The sequence below is a fragment of the Amphibalanus amphitrite genome, unplaced genomic scaffold, assembly GCF_019059575.1.
Source record: "Amphibalanus amphitrite isolate SeventyFive unplaced genomic scaffold, NRLGWU_Aamphi_draft 001035F_arrow, whole genome shotgun sequence".
NCBI lineage: Eukaryota > Metazoa > Arthropoda > Thecostraca > Balanomorpha > Balanidae > Amphibalanus > Amphibalanus amphitrite.
Genome location: NW_024882529.1, coordinates 77,310 through 100,926, shown reverse-complemented (window position 1 = coordinate 100,926; position 23,617 = coordinate 77,310). Strand labels below are relative to the sequence as shown.

General features: G+C 54.6%; 1 protein-coding gene across 2 annotated transcripts in view; it reads right to left on the bottom strand.

The window, feature by feature from the left end:
- LOC122369442 (protein turtle-like) overlaps positions 1 to 22,354 on the bottom strand; it is a 115,814-nt gene extending 93,460 nt beyond the window's left edge. The window contains exon 1 of one of the 2 annotated variants that reach the window (XM_043344204.1): positions 22,044 to 22,354. The gene's annotated coding sequence lies outside the window, so the exon portion shown is untranslated. The remainder of the gene's footprint in view (positions 1 to 22,043) is intronic. The other variant, XM_043344205.1, reaches the window with a different exon arrangement.
- Positions 22,355 to 23,617: the final 1,263 nt, after the last annotated feature.

The following is a 23,617-nucleotide window of genomic DNA, read 5'->3' as shown; positions in this document are numbered from 1 at the left end:
GAGCTAGTTCGGCCGGCTGAAACCCAGGCAATCCAACAGACCCAAGCTAATCAAGGCTAGCCAAGTCAGACCAAAGTCGAGTCCAGTTCTGTGGACCCATTCGGTGCCAAACCAAGACAAGTCCTGCTGGGCCAAACGGAGCCATGTGGAGCAGACAGACCGAGACAAACCGAGCCAACTCCAAAAGAGGTACGCCGACTAAAGCTCCACCCAGCCGACCCAGACCGAGCTGAGCTAGACTTGTGTCGTGAGCCGCACAAGTCAAACTCATGCTAGGAGAGCTACGCTGAGCCAAACCCAGCCGAGCCGAGCCAAACTGAATCGAGCCGAGCCAGCCTCAGCAGTCTTGGCTAAGAGAGCCCGGCCGAGCCACCCCAGGTCAGTTGAACCAGGCTGGTCCGGATTGAGTCGAGCCGAGCCAAACCCAGGCCAGCTGAGTCGGTCGAGCCGAGCCGGGTCGGACTGAGCCGGCCCTAGTCGGTATATATCGGTGCGGAGGCGGGGTCAATTGGACCGAGTGCTCCCGGGGCGCAGCCGGCGGCCGACGTCGGCAGCCAACCGGGCGCGACAGTAACGATCGCAGAGCGCGCCAGCTGATCAGCGGCGCGCGGCGCGCTCAGGTGCGCCAGACACGCCGCGCCGCGCCGCCAGCGCCGCCGCCGGGCTGGGAGGGTCGGGTGAAACGGTGGGAAGGGTTGCCCGGAACAGGTGTGGGGTGGGGGGTAGGGGAGGAATGCCGCAGAGTGACCGCAGAGGGTGGATGGATGCAGAGACGACCGGGCGGGAACGGGAGAGTGGTGTTGACGCAAGGCAGATGCTGACAGGGCATACGATAACGTGTGTGCAAGTGACAGGAGACAGAGAGGTGGAGGAGGATAGAAAGAGGCGGGAGCTTGGGATGAATAAGGGATAGAAGGAGCAAGGAAAAGAAGGCAACAATGCAAATATAGACACGAATAAGAATGAAAGATGGGAGGCGGAAAAAGAGTGGAGACTACGCGGTCGGACAGAATGCTGTAGCGGATAGTAGAGAACTGGCAGAAGGGACGTATGAAGTGACGAAGTGACCAGAAGAAGCGACTAACAGCTGAAGATGTGGATGAAAAGGGCAGCAACTGAGGAAGGGATGAGAGTTGCGGAGAGAGCGGCAGAGGCAGGGAGGGTGGAGAGCGTCTGCGGCGGCGAGGAAGCGGTGGCGGCGTTACGGCCGCTCCGGGTGGGAGAGAACAGCGGGGTTATGTGGGGAACAGCCGCCGCGCCGCTCCGTGCCGCCACCAAATGGTACCGCGGCAAAGGTCAGCGCCGTTCAACCTGCCCCGGTTTTTAGCCAGAAGGCTCCAGAAAATAGAGCGTCGGCATCCGACAGGGGATGTCGTATTGATCGAGCGCCACCGCCGCCGGCGGCGACCGGCACTCACGGCGCGCGCTGCAATGTTAATAGTCGCCCTGCAAATGCTCCCTACTTTACGACACGCGGGCGCGCCGGGAAATAATACTACCTACAGGATGTTTGATTTTCAAAGTTTACCTGTTGTGGAACAGGGGATTTCTGCAGCAGCCATCTTTCGCTGTCGCCTGCGCAGAGGACCATTATTTCTATCTCCCTTCCGCTCGCCCGAGTGACGAGGTCTTAACGGTTTAGTTAACGGCTATGGAGATAAGTGCACTTCTGGGAACGTTTGTAGAGGAACGACAAAAGAATCTCACTTCAACGAATAAATCGCCTCCGAAAAGCGGAAGACCGCCAACATAAAAAGGAAACGAATGTGCTGAAAGGCAGGAAGAGAGATGGAGGGGAAGAAAGAGGGAGAGGAGGCCGGCGTATTTATGAGTCTGGTCGGGTAAGAATAACTTTGTGGCCTGAACCGATTGAAAGTCGCTGTAAAACAGACCAATATTTGGCATGTCGCAGGCAGAGTGGAGACCCGTGACAAGAAAAAAAAAAACAAAAAGATTTAACGATACAGAAATGAAACTCCCTTGCTGCATTTCACAGTTGTTTTTAGTCGTTGCTATTTATGCGTGTGGTTATCTGGTATCAGAAGATCTGACTCCCAAGCACCTGCCCAAACATTGCTATTTGATTTAATGGTGCTCTGGCGTTTTTCGTCTCGAACCTAAGCGCATTCCACTAATTCCGCCCCTCCTCCCATCCACAATTATCCAATCTGATGGTCGTCTCCCGTCATTTAGCTTTCGTGGCGAAGAGTGCATTGACTTCTGCGGCTACACGGCGCATAATTCCATAATAGGCTTCCCCATTCCGGGCGGGCCGTGCGCGCTCAATCGCCCTCCGGCGACAAAGCCTCGCTGCTCGCACACGGGCTAATACGACCAACCCTCGGCTGCGCAGCTCTGCTCCATCCTAGCACCACCTCTCAGCGGGCAGGGCTCACCAGCCGAGCCGCAGAGTCGGCACGAACCGCCCCTCCCCTCCCCTCCCCTGCCCCAGCGGTAATGACCTGCGCGTGAGCAGATCTGAAAGCGGCGTGCGGCGGCGGCCCAGCCAGAGACGCCGGCCGGCCGGCGAGGTGCCGCACAGTGCCCCAGCCGGCCCGCCCAGACGCCACTCCAGCGCGCCGGCCGCGACTGAGGGGACAAAAGAGCGCCGCTGATTACCTGTCGGAGCGACTGCTGACCGGGGAACGGAGGACCGACAGAAGGCCGTCCCAGCGCCGGCTGGTGTGTCCGAGAGGACCAGAGAGGACGGGCGAAGGACGGGCGGCGTCTGAGGTGCCGCCCAGCAGCCGGTTGGGGCCGGGACAGGGCCGGGTAGGACCAGCGCGTCTGGGACAGGGCCGGGACAGGGCTGGAAGGTGGGGAGAGGAACGCCGGGAGATGGAGGAGGGAAGGTCACACCACCGGCTGGCAGACGGAGGATAATGGACCAGACGGCACCGAAACTCCCCGTCCGACAGTATGAAGGAAAGTAAAAGTTGGGCCCGATGGACAGCCAGGAACAGACGACTCACATACAAGAAATGCATGGATCGCGAAACAGGACTGGTTTCGACCCAGAGCAGCGGTATTCTGTTCAGCGTGGCCAGCCGAATAGTCGCCGTGGTTTGAAAGCAAAAGGAAACGTTCAGAGTGATGAATGCTGACAAATGACTTTGCTCAGAATTGAAGATGTGAATCCACAGAGAAACCCAAACTTTTGCCCGAGAGTTATTGCCTTCCAAACGCAATTAGTCTTCACCTTTCTGAGCGTGAAAACGCAATTGATGGTCCGACCGACCCTTCCGTGGATTAAAATTCTTCTCTCGTTTTCCGCAAAAGCCTTAGAAACCACAGCGGTGCCAAACGAACGAACCCTCGCAAATCTCCTTGAGCACGGAAGTTAATCCCCCGACTTTTCGACTTCAGTCCGGCCGCCGCGCACCAGCGGTGGGATCTAACGCTCACCTATCGGGAACTACGCCAGCGAGCGATCCAATCCTGTCGGAGCCCGCTACGCGCCGCCGCCAACACACGAGCACCTGACTTCGGAGTGCGTGACCTGACCGAATCACGTGATCACGCACGCACCGCCGCCGCCGTGACCGATAACGCTGCGGGCCGGGCGGTGGCGAGCGGAGGCGGTCGGCTGGCAGTGCTGGGACGCCCTCCCATCCCGCGGATCCGATTCAGCGTCCCTCCCTCCCCGCCCGGCTCCGGTGTCGGCAGGTTGCAGAAGGTGAAAAAGTCGCCCCGGTTCCGTGACAGACGACCTGCCGACGCCAGCGGCCTCCGGAAGCTCCGACGGCCGCATCCGCCGGCCCCATTCACGGGCGGCCGAGCGGTGAAAAGGGTTTCACACCCGTCCGCAGACCACACACACGGGACACAGACGGTCTCGGTTGGACACAGCGGACCATGCCGGAACGAGCGAGCTCAGACGTCGGGCGGAGGCAACGAATGGTCCGCGCCCAAACAAAGCCACCGAGACGCAGCCGTAAAGTAGAGATTTAGCACGGTCCGTCCGTCTTGTGCCGCGTAAAGCGCAGGCTCCGCCTGCCTCCGTTGTCTTTGTAAGAGCAGGGAACTGATGATGGCACAAATGCAGACTAGAACCGGATAAATGGAAAATATCGCTTTATTCCTATCTGAGTTCCTTCCGTGATCGACTTGCTCAAAATGAATTATCAAACAAAAATATTCAGTATAAAATATTTTCGGTATCTCATGAAATATGCTCGACGACATTACAATGGCAGCCAATATAAGTAAGGAGAAATAATTATTCAAAAAATATCCACGCTAACAAGAGGGAGGCCACCCATAGCACCAGAAGGAACCTGGTAAACTTAGAAGTCGCCCAAACCTCAATCTTCCGAAACCATCCCGACAATTTGCAGACCTCACAGGGAGAGACAGAGAAGACGCACAACGGAGCGATGCTACAGAACAGTTCAGGGCGCCGTCGCACGAATCTAAACGCCGCCGAACGCAGCAGCAGACGCCGCAGCACGCAGCAGCGAGACGCAGCGGAGCACAGCGAACGCAGCGGGACGCCGAGGGTCCACCGGTCAGTGTCCGCAGCGGACGGCGCCCTGCACCATTACAAGGCACTGAGTGCTGGCGCCGCGGGGAGCGCGAGCGGCGTGTGCGTTTGTCTGAGCGAGCCGCCGCCCCACACGCTGCAAACGCACCGCCCTGAGGCCTGAAAGCTCGCCCGCCCGTCTGTCTGTCTGCCTGCCTGCTGGGAGTGGGAGCGGTCAAAGCCGCCCAGCTGACGCCGTCGTGGTTGCCGGGAGAGACGACACCCTGCAGAGGCGAGTGAACAGAAGCGTCTCCGACCCTTCCGCTCTGTCCAACGAGCTCCTAGCGCTGTGAGAGAGAGGGGATGAGGAGAGACGGAATGGGAGGGAGGAAGGGTTGGGTGACAGGCAACAAGAGATAGCGCAGACCAGCAGGCAATATTTTGTCCCCGGACTTGTCGGGCAATTTATTGGCCGGTTTCACAATGTAATCGTTGTGTATGCCGCGTGTAACTTAGGCGGGTATTGGTGGCTGCAGGGAAACGATACTTATTCGCCGTTGAGCAAGCGTTCAAGCAGGATAATTATCGCTAAGTGCTGCTGAACATAAACTAATACCACGGGCCGAAGATTTATGCCCTGCTGCGTCCTCGGGTCTTCCTTCTGCGATTATTTTCTCAAAACAACCGAGCCGCTGAAAGCCAGACAAAGCTCCGATGGAGACCTCGGCGGCGGCTGAGCCCCGTTTTCGTCGCTTCTCGTCCTCTTTCGCGCACGCAGCGTTCGCGGGCGGCGGCAGATTTACGTGCGGGCGATTTACGCCCGGACGTAAATCTCGGCCATCGGCTTAGCGACCGCGCCGGTTCGCCCCCCCCCCCCGTCGGTGGGGGGGGGGGGCGAGGTCTTATCTGGCTCATTACGGAGGTGAGCGTCCAGCGACACGGGCCGCGAGCCCAGATAACCCAACGACCCCGTGATAAAGCTACTAACTAACGGTGGACGGCCGACGGCCTCCGGTGGATGGAAGACGGTGGTCGGTGGGTGGGGCGGTGGACGGTAGGCGAACGGTGGGCGATGGAAGGTGGACGATGGAAAATGGACTGTGGATGGTGGATGGTGGATGGTGGATGGTGGACGGTGGACGGTGGGCGATGAGTGGTGGATGATGGATCGTGGAATCTGGACAGTGGACGGTAAACATTAGAAGCAATCGGTGGACATAAACAGAAGGTAAAGTGGCCGTTAGCTCAACACACGGTGAACGGGAACGCGCCTCAGTGCCAACACTGTTCTTCCATTCAGATAACGAGTGTCAGTGACACCGTGTCACGAACAGTAACAGAAGACCGCGATGACCCCAGCACCGACCGTGTTCGGACTTAGACGTGGGGTCAAATGCATGCAGCAATGCAGCATGTGGAATGCATGGAACTCACGACCACAGACAGCTTAGCTGCTCAAACGTTCGCTTCCAGAAAAAAAAAAACAGGGAACTACATAGCTTCAATTATATCACCATTTTTCGTTTATTATTCAGCCTAACATGAAGAACGAAGAACGTAGAGTATGTGGACCGTAGGTGCCTGCCTAAGTTGATTCGCTTGAAATTCTAGCGGTATCCAGGATTTGAGCCATTAACGGACAGATTGTGGATATTTCGTTGGCTCCTCGCACACCAGAGCCCGGATAAACGGCCCTATCGAGCCGCCTTGGTCGCAAACTATTCATAGTCTCACTGACTCATCTCACTTGATGCGTATTTTATTGGCAATCACAATAAAAAAAGTTTAACGACCATCCTGTCTGTCGGTTTGGCACGCAACAACAGCACACTGTTCTGACTAAGAGTTGGCGTCAGTCAACTTTCCCGTCACCCCGGCACTGGGTCGCCGATTGGTGCCAAACAATGTGCAGATATAAGCACGGTATGACCTTGATCATCGCAGTGTTGGATATATGGCAGAATTGGATATTTGTACTCACTGGTTTTTGTTTTATGCGGACGAGACAATATTTAGCTGATGTTTTCAGTAGACAGAATGTTTTGGGTTCATCATAGTGGCTTCTTCATAGTATCTTGAGATCCACGAACTTACCTGAAAAGATAAAAAAACACTCAATATGCTGCACAAAACAAAATACATACCTATGTTACAACATCCGATTAACATGCAAGTGGAAGTTGTAACCTATTTTTATACGACACAACAAACCACTGCGAAAGACAATGGAACGAGACACTCGAGGAAAGTAAGTACAATAGACTATACGTTGTGCAATATTATGCAAGAGTGTCACAAAAGGGAATCAACAACTACTGTCAGTGTGATGGATATCAGACCGTAAAACCGCCACATCTGGGCTAACGTCCATTCCCTCCCATAAAAGATCAGCGGGTTGTCGACAGATAATATCTACAATTACATACATAATTATATAGACTGCGTAACTAGACCACAATGGATACAAGCCGAGCTTTCATTAATTGTTGCACCCTGTCAGTTACTGACAGAAATAGCACAGACCTGTCATCCCGAGCATGGAGACGACTCATTGATTTCTAATTGCTAATCACCAGCCAGGTAACTGGCCAATCACAAAAAAAGAACCCCGTTTAGGGTGAACGGGTTACGACCCAGAAACTGTTGTAGCCAAAAGGCTATAATTATGTGGCTAATACAGTTTCGACGGTCGAGGGTAATGTGGGGCAGACAAAGCAGGCATGGCTAATTGAAATATCACCTCGCCAAAGCCGGTTGTCTTTGTATGCACGTCAAAAACGTCTACCGAAGTCATTGCTGATTTCGTTAGGAAAACATCTATTAGAGAATCATACGACGGGAAAAGCTCAATAAATAAAGGGTTAGTGGCAAGTACCGCATACAAATGTAGAGCTGCGGCAACTTCGTAATAAACTCACGACACATAAATCACTTCCAACACATGAAATCCCGTGTTTTGTTTAGATTTAAGCACTCTCTCACAGGGAATGCACGATGCTGAAAATTGCGCCGGATGCAGGTTTGCGAAATCGGCGGCACTGCCAGGGCGCCGGGACCCGGCATTGCAGTGAACCGTTACCCTCGCGCAGCTGGCATGCAGGCTCACGACCACAAAATGGGCTTAACTCAGGCCCAGTCACGATTCCTGATTTCTCGGTCAATCCAGCCCCCTGAGCTGGGCTAAGACCTTGCCGCTTAGCGCCGGCCAAGACCTATGAAAATCCCACCACTTGCCGCAGCCTTCAGCAGAGACAAACTCCAACCTAAACGCCAACCACCACCAGTCCCCGGAAAAAAACCTCGTGCGCCGGTGACGCAATCTCCGCGCTCACTCGGTCACCCGCGGCTCATGACGCCAACAGAGCTCCGCTGACTCACCAGTGAGGATTCACCGAGCTTAGCACAGCCAAGGCCGGCCACCGAACTGCTCACCAGTCTCTGCAGGGAGTACTGGTCAGTCCGTCCGCTGACAACAGCCAACCGCCGCCCAAACCGGCCCGGGGTGCGGCGGGGACCCCCGGAGTCACCTCCGGCGACCGGTGAGCTGCAGCCGGTTTGAAGCTCCGAGCTTCCGAAGCTCGCGACCGTTGGGTATTTAAACTGGAAATTTTCAAATGGCCGACGAAGCCGTTGGCTGCAGACGATCGGCGACTAGGCCGTTCTGATCGGACGCCCCGATATGTTAATAGCCAGCATGAGCTGCCGACGTTAGCTGATGAAAATGCATGCGATCGCTTCCCGGTAGCCCGTGTCCGTTGCGATTTAAAAAGTTCGTCATCGATGGCGTTAACTGCGCATGGGCATGTGTTGTTTGTGTCCTGGATGATACCAAATACGTTAGAGGGTGGCGGATCCGCAAAGTAAGCTCGGTCCGTTTCAGAACGGCAAGCCGAAGCACATTAAACATAGAATTCGAGCTCACGTAGAAGTAACTTTGTACTTTGTACACGTAGAAGTACTTTGGACTATCTTGAAGAAGTGCTTAGGCAGCATTTACATATGCGTACGCGTGACCCTGAGGGGAAGGGAGGCTTTATCAAAAGCAGCGGCCGCTTTGATGTGTTTATGGTTTAAGGCATTTAGGATGGCTCCAAGCTAATCCACCTCTTCAAATTAATCGGTATAATTATGCCAGTACATGAAGTGGCAGTGCGTCCGTTATCCAGTCGTCAGCAGAGCCGCAGTCCGCACACTGAGCCTGTATGAGTTACAGCAATTGCGCATGTAAACACACTTCACAATGCCACCAATAAATCGTCAACTACCTGATGCATACATGTCCACTTACGTACATACGTCATCTGCCAGTCTCTATCAAATGCACGCTTCACTTCAACCCTCAGCATCCAACCCGGACCACCCCATTCGACCAGCGGTGCCGGTAATCCAAACACCTCACCGCTATCCGTCCACAGCCCCAGGCCGTTTATTTACACCATGCCCGGCTTATCTGACCCGACAACCGGCATTGCCGCGGCCCGATGATGCCCGCAGGCGACTGTCCGTGTCGCCGAAACGGTAATCGCCGCGGGCGCTCTGTTATAGTGGGCGCCCGCACCAGCCGCCTGTCGCTGCCATCGGTCAGACGCCCGATAGGTCGCCCGTGTTCTGACCGGGATCAGAGCCGTCTTACAGCGCGGCCCACGCCCGCCGAAGCCAGAATGACCCGAGAGCTGGGTCGATTTTAGATCCGGGTCAGGTTGAATGGTCAGTTGAGATGGCTTTGCTGTGAGTTACAGAATGTAAAAGTAAAAATGTTTGGGAAGCCCGATGTGGGAGTCAGTTGACATTTCACACCACAGAGAGAACAATTTAGGGCACAGGTTTCGCGAAACGAAATCACAACGGACCCGCCTCCAAATTTAAACCCCAAATGTTTCAAGCAAGACGCAATACGGTGATCGAGTCTGGACCAGAGTCCCGTCATGTTTACTTTCGGAGTCCCGTGGGAGAGTGTCGTCAGGCCCTCCCACTCCCGGGCAGTCACAGGACATGAGCCGACAGCCCAGTGGTTTGTCTGACAAGGGTGAGGGAAGTTGGCGACGAACCTTCTCATTAGAAACCCGCGTGGGAAACGAACAGAAGGCAGGTAGAAGGGGAGACATGAACAAGCCAATCGCACGGCGCTCATGACAAATGTGAGTTGTGAAAGGCACTCTTGCCACTCGCAGTCATGTCACTCATGACATTCCTGTCACCCGTGACACAGTGACACAGTCTGACAGACAGGTAACCCGCTCCGATAGTTACGACACCACCGGAAGCGCCTGACTTCCGGTCGGGTGGCGGTGACCACGCCCCGGGCCTGGATCGCCGCCAGTGTCGCTCGTAACCCACGCCGGTCTGTGTAGATCGCGGCCGATCCGGCCCCCAGGCAATTCCGAGCTGGAATGGGAAACAGCGCCGGATGCAAAGTCACATACGAAATAGGAACGAATGTGCATCTTGGAGTCGGACTGCGACACATGCTGGCTGGGATTACGTTGCGGAAATCTTGGCCCACCATGGGTTCACTATACGGTGGAGCATGCATATCTTCTTTTCCTTAGTGAGTGAAAGGAAAAAACTTGCAGTTTTTTAACAACTTTGAAACAAGCAGAATCGTTTACAAGAGCAAAAATACAGTAGGCATTAAACCTACTAGGCTGTAGACGTCTGTCATGGCTAAATATTGATCTGAAGTTGTGAATGCAAACCCTTAGACGGCGATGAAAGAGCGAGATTTAATAACACACATAACAAATTTCCCAAGCAGGCCATTCCATAGCCCATGAATTAATAATTAAGCCGCCGACCAGCTGTGCCAGCCAGACTGCGTGATTCCATCAAATGTTCGGACCAGATGGTGTTCACATGGCTCATCAACCTGGCTCAGAGGGCCGCCGGCGACCGCCGCTCTCTGCCTGTTCCGACACCATGCATGGGATATTTCCATACCCGCTGACCTCTGCCCCGGCCCGGTGACATTTTGGCGGCGCTGTATCGGCGCCGCAGCGCCCCCGGACCGCCGAGATGCTCTCAGATCCGAGCGCGCTCCGCCCGGCCGACCGGAAGACCCGCCGGAAGCCGGCGACGGATGGCGTCGAGCGCGGGCTGGTGGGCGCCGAGCGGGGGCTGACGCAGCTCTGTAGGCTGTAGGCGCCAAGCGGGGGCTGAGGTGGCTCTGTAGGCTATAGGCGCCAAGCGCGGGCTGGTGGGCGCCAAGCGGGGGCTGACGCAGCTCTGTAGGCAGTGGGGGCTGGTATGCGCCGAGCAGGGCTGTCGCAGCTCTGTGGACTATAGGCGACCAGCGGAGGGTGACGCAGCTCTATAAGCAGGACGCAGGAGCTGCTGAGCTCTTTAGGCGCCGAGTTGGGTCTGACGCAGCTCTGTAGGCACCCAATTCCGAGCGAGGGCTGCCGTAGCTCAGTATGCGCCCAATCCTGAGCCCGAAGCCCCTCTGATGCGTCACTCCTAGATCTGGGCAAGAGGAAGGATAGGAGCTTCATGATCAAAGCTTTAAGTTTCCATGGAATATATGGAGAGCGCGCATTCTAAGGATTACGCCGAGACTACTGTGTAGCGAGGCATCAGAATGCCCGAGAGTGGAATTTTATAAGCCGCATCCAGGAATGGCTTCTCATTTCCGTGCTAGCCTGGCTATAATAACCGCGGCGCCTCGCCGACTATAAAGAACTATGTTAATAAGCGTCGCGTTCTTTGATTAACTCGGCCAGAAATATGATATGTCGCCACGGCCAGCGCGGCACGCCCCCGCCACCGGGGTCAGAGCTTTGGCGGCTCCAGAATCCGCCAGTAAAGCTCATATGGTCCGCATCCGCGCGGCCCACTCTATATCATGGAACAAAAGTTATACTCGGGAAGTTTTAAACAACGAAATTGGCAGAATGAGCTTCACTTTGGCCCGGCGCAGTAAAACGGTCACTTGAAACGAAGCGGTCGGGCCATTCAGGAGCCCCTGAGCACAGTTTGGCAGGCAGCACATCCGTCTGGCGATTTTCGCTTGAGCTGGCACCCTCCCAGCGTTATGAATACGGTGTGCTTTACCTCGATCGCTGAAGGAAGACAGACATCGCTTGATATAGATACAGGGGATTTTTGAATTATGGGAGGCCGATCCAGGAAAACGGCCTGCCGTCACAGACTCCTTCTTGCACCGGCCGCCGAATCAACGTCATAGGAACGGCGATAGTTTTCCGTCCTTCATCGGATGATGTGGGCAGAACTAGACCTGTATCTAGAACACCATATTACTAGCAGCCGGCGTACCGTCTAAACATCACTGACGAATTTCGTAAGAAGTTATTTTGATACCATTTTAGCGGTTGTATATTTTTACGTGAATAGATAATTTGGATTTAGATACTGTTTATTTAGCTTGCTTCACTTTTGCAGTCGAAGCGCCTCACTCGCAAACACAAACCAAATCACACCTAAACCTTCGTCGACAGTATCTCTTCTTTAGTCCTGAGCCAAAATGTTTCATAGTTATCACCTCAAATGGACAAAAAAAATCAATCAGTTCTGACGACACCCACGAATATCTAGAAGTTCACAGAGTACACTAGCCTGCATCGATGGGCGGCGAACCCAAACATGAAATATGCACCACCGAAGAATGGGCACATTTCCGCTTTGGCACTAAGCTAGCGAAGAGCAAACTGCGCACAAAGGCCTAATTTATTGGCAGAGATAGGGCCAGGTCTTCCGTGGCCTGGCCCTGGACGAGCATTTTATGGCACAGTCAACGTCTGAGCCCAGAGAAAATCCCCAACGGCGAGGGAAAGATATGGGTGAAACTTGCACTGCACCCGCGCCCGGATCCAGAAAGGCATTCAGCTTTGGAATCTCAGATATATGGTAGCATTGGCGGAAACTGCAGGGCGGGGCGAGGGGAATGCGGGGGTGAGGGGAAGGTAAAATGGCCCTGATACTGTGATACGGACGGCAGGAACACAATTGTGGCCTGCACAGGTGTTTGCTGTTAAACTGTTTCATTGAGCGTAGCTTACATTGCAACGTCATATGCTTGAGCATTGACGATAACTCATACAAATTTAGTGAAGTTGACTTAAAAACGTTTTTTCCCTCACGACATGTCGGGTGTGTCAACGGCCATCTTTAGCCCCTACTACGGTGAGCCCAGCGTTAACCATCACAAACGAACCGACCGAACCTGCAGGTTAGCTTCACGCTCACCGTGAACATCGTCCCCCGTAAGTACAGCGACCCAAAGTTTGCGGTCGTCTAACTTCCGTCGTTATCGTTACCCGCACCGAAGCATCTCATTCACCACGAGCGTGCTCAATGGAACACTGGCGAACGCGAGAGCTACGCGAGAGCCACGCGAGAACCACGAGAGAGCCTCGCTCTCCACAATAAGAGCTAGACAGGTGACGCGGCTGTGTAGACTCCGGATAAGAAACTACAGCTAGAGTCCTCTCCTCATCACCAACCGCCGCGCGCTCTCGTCACGCCCGGCCGCTGACGTCGCGTCGGTGGCCGTCGCGCTGCCCCGCTCGACGGGTTAGGTCCGTGTCTCGGGGACGTCGCCGGGCCCCGAGCGCCACCTCCCGCATCGATCCCGGCGACGGCCGAGGAGGCCGCCGCCGCTGCGCCGCCGCCGCCGCCGCCGCCCGCGCGCCCCGCCCGCCGGGTCAGCCGGGGAGGCCCAGAGGTCACGACATGGAGAGGTCAGGGGTCGGGGTCTCTGACCGAGCGGCCTTGCCTGGAGAGCTGCGTGTGCGTGAGACGAAGCACACCGCTCACGGCGATTTTGGGAGGCGATTTTCTATCTGACATTACCACGCACCCATCTTGGTGAAGTCGTTAGGTTGAACCTAATCAAAACGATTGTATTCCATCGACTCAACCCCCGATCTAAAAGCATCCCATCTCTTCCCACCCCCAACACCCACGAGTGCCGGAGCCGCCGTCGCTCGCTCGCTCGCCGCCGGGAGTGATGGACCTCCGGCGGGCTCGATCGACACCCAGAGTGGAGCGCGTCGATGTCGCGCCCAACGACGGCCATGAGTCGTCTGCGTCGCTCGACACTGACAAAGGATCGGACGACGTCGCTGGGCCGAGGGTCGTTCCACGAGAGAGGCTGCCGAGCTACGAGCGCCGTCCCGGGAACCGAACCGAGTGTCCCTGCGCAGCCGCGCCGACCGAGTCGCCGCAGAAAACCGGTTCGTGCAGCTCATGCCACGCAGTTCCATGCCTGATTACCATAGTTGTCGCGCCCTATGCGTGGGCGCGCTGCTCAGCTAGAGGGGTGCGGTCCATGCAGGGTACACTGTAAAAACCCATGTCAAAAACCAGCACCCTGTACCTGCTTATTTTAAGCAGGCTAACTGGGTGCTAAATTTTAGCACCCTTTCCGAGAAATAGCTCCCTGTGCCGGCTTATTTTAAGCACCCTAAATGGTTGCAGCCATTTAGGGTGCTTAAAATAAGCCGGCACAGGGAGCTATTTTTCGAAAAGGGTGCTAAATTTCACTACCCATTTAGCCTGCTTAAAATAAGCAGGTATAGGGTGCTGGTTTTTGACATGGGTGCTAAACTTTTTTTACAGTGTAGCTCCGAACGACTAGCGTCAATGGCACAAGGTGCTGTGAGTATACATATGCGGCCGCCTTCGGCCTCGGCTGTGGGGGGGGGGGCGTACGGCTGTGGGGTCTGGGGTAAAGAGGGGACCGATGACAGCCCATTGACGGTAATAGTGAGCATTGGTGAGCCGTAACAGCGTGCCACAAAGCCCACGGCGCCGTCGATACTGCGTCCATTGTCGGTGTTAACAGACGTTCCGTGTCCGTAGCCAAATGAGCACCTTCGCACCGCAGCGACACTCGCTATTCTTTCGAGCACCACTCAGAACAAACGCGACAAAAGAGACCGCACCGATTCCAGCACTTATTCCGGCACGATCGAGCGCAATTGAGTGTCCAGTGTCCACCGTCCAACCACAGACCAAATCAATCCAGCTTAATTAATGCACCCAATGAATTAGCTCACGAGAGTCCTGCTCCAGCTCTTGGCATTGCAGACCAATACGGTAACGTCACTCGTCGTTGGCCATCACGCTATGCTGAGCGAAAACAAAAACCCCTCCTGGCGAGCGCGGCCGGGCCACTGCTGACTGTGCCGCGGGGCCATCAGCCCGGCGGCGAGTCGTTGGCTCGAGCACTGCTGACCCCGGCTCGAGGAGCCCATTGGCGAGGGCCCACCTCAGCGCTGGCCACCGCTCATCATCAGCCATCAATCGGGCGTCGGTGGTCCGCGGGCCATCCCGCGTCCATCGGTCAGAGCCGTGTGACAGGCGTCCGCGCGCACACCGCACATCGCTCATCCCAGGGGCATTCCATGTCAACCGGGACAGCCAAAATCGGCCACCTCTGCGATTTCGTTCAAACTTGGTATACTTATTGGCTATTGGGTGAAACCTCTGAGGGTGAAAGGATTTTGTCATATGCCCTCGGGCTACAGAGATACAAGTCGCTAAACTTCTGCTTTTTTAGCAGAATTGGGCGTGTATTGCAATCTTGAAAGATCTATAGCTTCAACATTTTTGAAGCTATTAATTTCAAACAAACTGAAACGTGTACATAAGGAGTTATGCTAGTAAAATTTGACAATTTTTACATTTTTTGGTGATTTTGAATTTATTTTATTTTGAATTAATTTCTTAAAATGTAATTTGTGAAAAATGGGTACCCTTCGATTTTGCTCAAATTTAGATATTGTCTTCCACTAGACGTAAGGCATACGTGCTGAGAAAATTAGAGTGGGCCAACGATAACTTTGGATGATATAGCAACAAGTAGTGCAACGTAGCACGGGCGGTGGAAGGGGCCGATTTCGCTAACTCCACCGGTTTATCGCCAATAACTCACGCCATAGTTATTATATTAACGTCAAACTGTAAGTATCTGTCTAGAATCGAATTGCAAATCTTCCCGTGCAAGAAATAGGTAAATCGGTCCACAACTTTTCTTGTAATAGCGGTGTAAAGTCAAACATTCCTGCCGGAGCGGCTCGGCGGCCGGCGCCGGCCGCTGCCGCCTGAATGGTAGACTGTGCCGGTGCGGGACGGTTCCATCTTTGCACCGCGCTTCTTACCGCTGATTATGACCGATTCGTGTCAATTTTTTTGTGAAGGCTTAAAAATGTACAGGCAATCCAATGTTCAAATAAATACGAAAATCAACTGGTAAAATTAAATTTTTAGGGTGCAAACACAACATGTGACTGACGTTTCCCGCGTCGGCCGATCCCCGCCTCTGCCGGCGATATCTTACTCTTAGCAAGCCACTAACTGCCAAATTTATGGTAATATTAACTAGAGATTCTCATAACACTACAAATGTCGTATAAAGGAAGAAATAGGAAAATCGGCCAGTATCTCTTAGAGCTATGGGCGTATACACGCAAAATAGTCACCATAACAAATTTGATCACGTTTAACCTCATTTGATCTTGAATATATTGATCTAGGGCCATGAAATTGGCACACGATAAAGTTCCCCACCGCCCCACCTACAATTCAAATTCCGTTTTTATATACCTTTTTTGGCTAAACCGGGCTTTTCTCCCCTAGCGCTGGGAGAGTCAGGCGTATTTCCTTTTTGCAACCAAAGAGAGGCGCTGCTCGGAGAATGCCCAATTTCATCATTAAAAAACTGGCTTACGATGACCAGCTATCTTCGTGGCTTAGTAGTAAGTGTGCCGAGTGTACTCACCTCGAAATCTAAAGGTCGCTGGCTCGCAGCGGGTGAGCCTGAAGTGTTAAACACGCATTTGTTTTTTAAGTAGCATCTGGCCAGCCGGCAACTGTCGTGAGGGCAATGTTCGTATCTAAGTAGGTAGCATTTGGCCAGTCGGCAACTGCCGTGAGGGCTGTACATATTTACGCGTGTTAGATAAGGTCAGGTCACGTCAGGTCAGGTTAGGTTTGTTTGCTTTGGTTTGGGGTAGAAAGAAGCATCTCCGGGTAGCGCCTCTCCTTGGTTGCTAAAACGAAACACGCGAGCGCCAGACATTACGAAGTCCAAAAGACGGCTACGTAGACGTTGGCCCATTCTGGATTTTTTATATGATGTAGCTAATGTATAGGAGGATAAAATATGTAAAAATTAGCAAAATCGAAGGGTACCCATTTTTCAGAAAATCAAAATCTATTTTTTGAATTTTAATTAGGTTCACTAATTAATTAATTACGTCTATATTGTTAGCCTCAAATTAAAGCCTGACCTATTCCCTCCATTTCACACTTAATCTCGTGGTGATATGTCTAAAAGTTCAATGGTTATGACGCTTTAAATATGATAATGTGCCTTGCCTAAGTCAATGTTTGATGACGTGTATCTCGGAAACGTGACGTCATATCTTGACAAAAATATGTCTCCTTTCTTTTCACATATAGATGAGTAGTTTCACAAAGTTTCGCAAAAATCGGAGGAGGTGAGGTTCAAAATAATCATTTTTTGTCCCACTTGACGTGGAATGCCCCCCCATCAGGCCCGGGCCGGGCGTCCGCTGCCGACTCGGCACAGAGCGCAACGGACCGGCACGCAGCGTCACGCAGCGTCACGGGGCGTCACGGAGCGTCACATGGAGGGCGCGTGCGGCCGCACGCCCCGCGGCCCCCCGCCGGCGCCGCAGTTCGCTCGACTGAGTGTCGCGGACAGCGCCTTTCCGTTATCCATTCGAGCGGGACGGGTCATCAGTGGACGTCCCTCCCACGTCGACTGACCGGTCGGCGCGTCGGCGATGTCTCCACCGCGCCACAATCGCCGCACGGTGTGCTTCACGGCGCGGCGAGATTAAATCGGTGCGCGCGGCAGCTCGAGATCCTAAACTAGCGCTGTCCATTGCGGATAATGACCGTGGTGTGCCTCCCGGAAGGGCATCTCATTAGAGGAACACCGGCGAGCGGCGGTCCAGGCATGTTTACCGCCCCGGAGCCGTGGAACCGGGCCCAACGACCGGCCCACACCCGCCGCCGCGCCGGCAGCGTCGCGACCGCGCCACCGCCGCCGCAGCCAATTTGTAGTGTGAGTATAGGGAAACTGTGGTCGCAGTTTATGGCTCCCCGTAAGCGGCGCTGCCTGGAATTGGGACAAGATAGACGGCGGGCGGGGATGATATTGTCTCCGATACTTGGGCCAGACGTTCCCCCGGCGACCGCTAGCCAGCCTGGCAACGTGATTCCCATCAAACACGCGCAACACTATTTCACAGAACGGCCGACGCCCGGTGGAACTCTGCGGGGCTTCGGAACGACACCAAAGCTCCGCCGGCATCCGCCAGCGAGCTTAATTCCGAGACGGTCACCGGACCGATGGTTTAAGAGACTCGTGCGCCGTGATATTTCACGACGATTGGAGTTTTGGCCGGCGAGTGGCTCACGGTCGTACGACACCGAGTGAGATCTACGATCAATTAGAGCGGCTCCAGAAACTTGGAGCCGCAGAGATATGGCCTGTCCCTGACCACGCCATATGTGACCGTGCTTATGTGTGTCCGGTGGTCCGATCGTCTCCGCGGCCGGACGCAGTGATTGCAGTGTTTGACGGTTGGATTACAAAATCCAAAGACTTTTCGAGTTTTATCACCCGAGTGACACTAGCGGGGATCAGCGCCTGCGCACGTCATAAGGTGGGCTAGCCCTGCTTGATGTCAGCATCAAATCCAGGTAGGTCACGAAAGACAAAAAGTTGTTACTAGGACCCATTGAGATACAATGCAGCTGCTACCTTGCCAACAGTTATTATCTGACTCTGAAGCATGTGTTGTTCACACCGGCACGTCTTTATTGCTTAGTTTTTGCTTCGTTTGAGTCTAATAACCAGAGTGGAGCAGCTTGCAATAGTCCTTTTCAACTATAGGGTTGCCATAGCTGCACCGGTACCGTGTCACAAGAAATACCAAGTAATGAAGGCTCGGTTCGATTCCCAGTAGGGTTCACCGTTCGACTACGTGACAAAGAGTGTTGTTGTATTGCTGGTAGGTATGTAGGTAATCTCGCCACTTTCTTTTAAAACATTATGCAAGGTGTAGTTCAATTCAACATGTCGGATGTTGTTGAGGAAAAACGACTCTCATTTGACATCTAATTGTGAATCTATCATGTAATTTCATATCAAAGATCATGTGAATGAAATCTTCTGACATAACACGACAATTGAGAACTCATAAAATTATCGATGGCCTGATACATTTCCCGTTTGGACGCCCATGAATCTCCGAATCCAAGATCAAGCATTTCCGTATTGATCCCAGACGGCATAACTTAGCGCCGAGTGTTTGCCCGTGCTCCATATTCTGATTGGATAACTTTACGGGCGGTGTCCTCCTGTAATCTCCCCGACATCAAACGCAGTAGTGGCCAGTCAATCGGCTTAGGTGGATAATAAACCGACTGGAGACCCCCGTATCGGCACGGACTGAGCTGAGGTCCTACCATTACCGCACATCGGGTGATGATCCGGCCGAAACGAGGCAGTATCGCCGCACTTGAGGCCATTCCGGCGCCGCTTCATAGTCCGCACTCCGCCGAAAGAGAGCGACGAAAACGGCGCCCCGCTCAGAGCTAATGATGAATACATTACCGCATCCGTTTTCATCCCGATTCACTCACTCTGGCGCATTTCCGGGGGCCGCGGTATCAAATTTTGGGCCGTTTCATCACGCTGCGTTCGGTGTTTGTTGGATTTCAGTGGGCGGCTCGGCACCCGAGTCTGATTAGTTCTCGAGACTGGCAGTCGCGGAACAAAGCTACTCATTTGGCGTCGGCTCATTCGCTTCCACGTATGGAGATCCAAACGTCCTGCCCACTTCTTTACGGGAACCCTCACTGTATGGAAGCTCATCAAGCCTTTCTGTTGCAGCCAACTAATGAACGAATCACACCCGGATCTTCGTGTCTGGTGCTCTCCAGCCTGGACGGGCGGCTGGACCGGCAGCTGCCTCGGCTCGCTCCCACACACAGGAGCACTCAGAGGTGTCTGAGGCACACAGCCGCCTTCCCTCTCCTCGAGAGGTCCATTAGCAACCGTCACCTGTGGGCGCCAACGGCCGAGGGAGAACCGACGTTCCTCTCGCCGGGCAGGGATAGGGACAATGGCGAATATTGATCGCACGTGTCTGGCAGCAGATGCACTCTCGCCTCGTGCGTATCTTGCACTCTCGCTCTCTCGAAAGCTCTCCTCTCGCCTCGTGCGTCACGGAGCTTTGGTATTACCCTCAGTTATGCGTCCATCTGGTCCTTTCAGCAAAGGATTAATGTGGTTTGCAGGCCGTGCTCAGTTGAGTTGGAGCTTGGGATGATTCGCTCAAGCGGTTTCCAAAAGTGCGTACCGTCCTCCTAGCTCCTATGTAGAGCAGTTGGTAAACATTTCAACAGGCCGGCTCGGCACACATGTTGGTCCCAGAAAGAGACGATTAAAGGCTTACACTGAATAGACGCGGGCAGGTAAACACTTCATCCGATTGGAACAAATCGACACATTATCGGGATGAAAATATAAAACGGGATTGTTATCAACTAATGTCACGTAAAATTACAAACGTGATCGTTGTAACAGGTTCATATTCTTGCTTGCTCATATTTTAGAGTTGATTTTCATTCAATAGACAGCATAAATAAGAGATCTGTGTATGTAGATAGTCTCATTTATATTTCTTTTTAGTGTGGACTTACAGAACTGAAAATACGGACTGCAGCCTTTCAATCGCGACGAATTATGGCATCAAGGTATCACACCGCACACGTAAGCACCGCTGTTAACGAAATCTATCGTACACGGTACGTCCCACAACGCACCATGGCTGGTCCGATCGTGTCCGATGAAGCCCCGACTGACGCCTGCACATCCACTTGTGGATGTGCACCCCTTTGTAAAGGGGTGACGATCTACACCAATGGTACCGGTGTCACTGTCACCCGGTCACCGGACCCCACAGAGCCCGCATCCGAGTCCTGGCACACGCTGCAGCCAACAGCAGACAACACACAGTGGAGCATGGAGGGGGAGAGACACGCCTCTACAAACCCACACATTTACACTATATATCCCCATGCAGACCCACAATACTACATCAGCGGTTACATACTGTTTGGTTTTCCATCGTAACCGGGCCCCACACATTATCCGCACCTGACACACGCTGCAGCGGGCCCGTCAGACAGCAGACAGCAGACAGCAGACAGCAGACAGTAGACAGAGGACAGCGGACAACGGACAGCGGACAGCGGGAGAGACACGAGGGCAGACACGAGGTCATACACATGATACGGACGTACAGACTCATACACACACGGTACATGTTAGAGTTGCAAAATTTCCCTACCGCACTACCGGCATGCCGGTAATTTTTCACTACCGCAGATTTTTTCGTGGTATCTGGCATGTCTTGCCGGTAGCATGCCGGTATTTTTGATTTTGCACAAAAAATTATCAGCATATGATTCAAACTTTGGACACTAAGAGGCTATTGAATTGTAATAAGTTGGACAATGGGTGGCTGTTGGGTGGGGCGGTTACTGAAATTGCCAAAATGTGGCATCTCATGTAGGGGTAAGTCAGAATCAAGAATGCAGGTTTTTTAGTATGCCGGTAATTTGGCGATTTTTTTGCTTGGGGCGTGGTAGCATGCCGGTATCCCAGAAAATGTTTGTGGGGCGGGGCGGTGCCGGTAGCAGCCCATTGGGAAAACTTTGCAACTCTAGTACATGTCCTATACCTACACATTACGCACCCGTACAAGAATCGGTACAGACACACCCAACAGACAATCCGTACTGGCAGCCCGTACAGAAACTACGTATAGACGCTCGCTCCAACCACGAGACCGGTACAATTACATTCAACCGAGCACAGTGACACCTCACAGACTCAGCCCGTCACCTATCTGCAGTTCTACATAACAATAAGGGCTTGGTCTGCAGCGTACAGAACGTACAGAACAGGGCGTGCACGAGAGGGCGTCACCGCGCCCCGAACCGGCCGGAAGGGCAGACAGCGTCCACCTCTGTGGGCTCCTACCGGCCGGTGCCGCCCGCTGGGCCGGCGAGAGAGACCGCCAGAGGTCAACGGCCCCCTCCGAGGGCACTCCAACCCGCTGCCCGCAGCCCGGCACCGTGCAATGAGAGGGCGACGAGTGCAATGTGCAACGTGCATTGGGTGTGCTGCTTGGTGAGATTGTGGTGGGAGTTGGCGGACGGCGGTGGTCATGGTCGAGAGAGGAGGGGGAGGGGAGGATGAGATAGACACATGACATTGACTGGCGGGCTATCCCACGCAACAATCCCATGTATCCAGCGATCCCACGCTGTCCCCTCCCACCCCGGGCTGTGAGCGGCTTTACGCCGGCGCTGAGTCAGCCGTGTTGTAGGCGCTAACGCGGCGCTGATGTGATCGCGGCGGTCAGACGGGTCCGCGCGGCTGCAGGGACCGCGTGCCGCGCGCGGCGGCGGACCGGCGACACTGCCGGAGCCGCCCGGTCCGGTCCGGTCGGTCTGACCGCCGGTCACGGTCACGGTCGCGCTGACCGCCGCAGAGAGCGAGTCTGCGCTGACCTACCTGGCAGTCTGTCGACATCCCCAGCAGTTGGCGGTGGCAGCGGCGGCAGGCGGCAGGCGGCCCGCCGCGTCCCGTGGGCACTCTCCGGAGTTCCCGGCACAGCGCTGCGGGCGGTTCCGGTTACAACAGACGATCCACGTGGGAAAGATCACCAGACAGGCGCGGCGACACACCACCGCACGTCGGGTCAGCTCGGGTCACCACCGGCGCTCACTCGCGGCCCGCACGCCACGTCCGTCCGGAGCACGGCGCGGCTACGTCCTCTCCCCGGCACGGCTCAAGCGGTACGGCTGTCGGCGCACCGCGCGACTGCCGCTCGCCGAATGGCAGTCTAGTGCGCCACGCTGCCGCCAGGGGCGCTGTCGGCGGCGGCGCTCGGCGCGGCGGCTCCGTTCAAATCGACAGGTATTCGTTCACGGTGAATCTGCGGCTCGTCGCGAGCGCCGCGGGCGCAGCGGCCGGCTGTGCCGTCATCTCAGGCGCCCTCGCGCGCGACCTCGCCGTCTGGGGCGGCGGTTAAACCGCGGACCGTACGCCGGGGAGGTCCGCCGGCGGCCTCCCAGTGTCGGGCAGTATCGATCGCCGGAGCCGCGGCGGCGGCGGGTCCGCTCATCTGAGGCCAGCGGCCCCGCGCGGCGGAGGACGCTGATCGCGCCGCGAGCTGATGCCATCTCGGGATGGCGGGGACGCCGCCGCCGCCCCTGAGCTCGCGTGCCGCCGCGGCCGGGGCGAGCTTTAAATCGGCGTCATGATGCAGTGACGCCGGACGCTAGCCGGTGAGACGCCAAGACGCCGGGACGGGACGCGCCGGTCCAACGGCCTCCTCTCCGCGTGGCAACGAGATGGGTCCGCGCCCGGCGACTGGGAGAACGGCGTCGGCACTCCTCACGACCGCGGGCCGGCCAGCTCGTAATTACCGGACCTCCCGTGACGCCAGAGCCGTGGGAAGGAAACCGGGCGTTTTTTTGTGGCGATTTTTTGTGGTGGTGATGTAGGGTATCGTTGAGCGTAGAATGATGTGACGTAAATGTAGATTATGGAGGCCAGAAGCTCTGCTTGGTGACATCTTCACGATGAATCTGGGACAAAGCCCAAGGGCTAAACGACTTAAAACCGCTACATTTTATGAATAGGTATGAAATTCGGGAGACATTGACTGGTAGGTTTGGAGTATCACAAATTAAAAGCATGTGGGGACGAGCAAAACTTTTCACTTTCGCTCGTTGAACGGCAATTCCAGTCATTCTTGGAAAAAATCGATGCAATTCATTATTGAAGATCTTTGATAACTACTTTTGAATTCCCTTCAAAATCCCGTTCAGTGAAAACTTTCGGTCACAAAGTAAAAGGGTCCCACATATTTTGGTCCTCCCGTCCAAACGTCTATGCGTAACTAATTGAGCGTACAAGCACATAATCAGATAGCGTGGGCAAAAACTCTGCGTGCGATGGGTAATTAGCGCTTGTCGCACGCCCTAAATGGGCCGTACAATCGAAAGGACCGCCGTGAGGAGGCACCAGGCGGTGATGTGGGGGTAAAAACGGCCGAGTCGGCGCGAGTCAGCCTTGGGCGC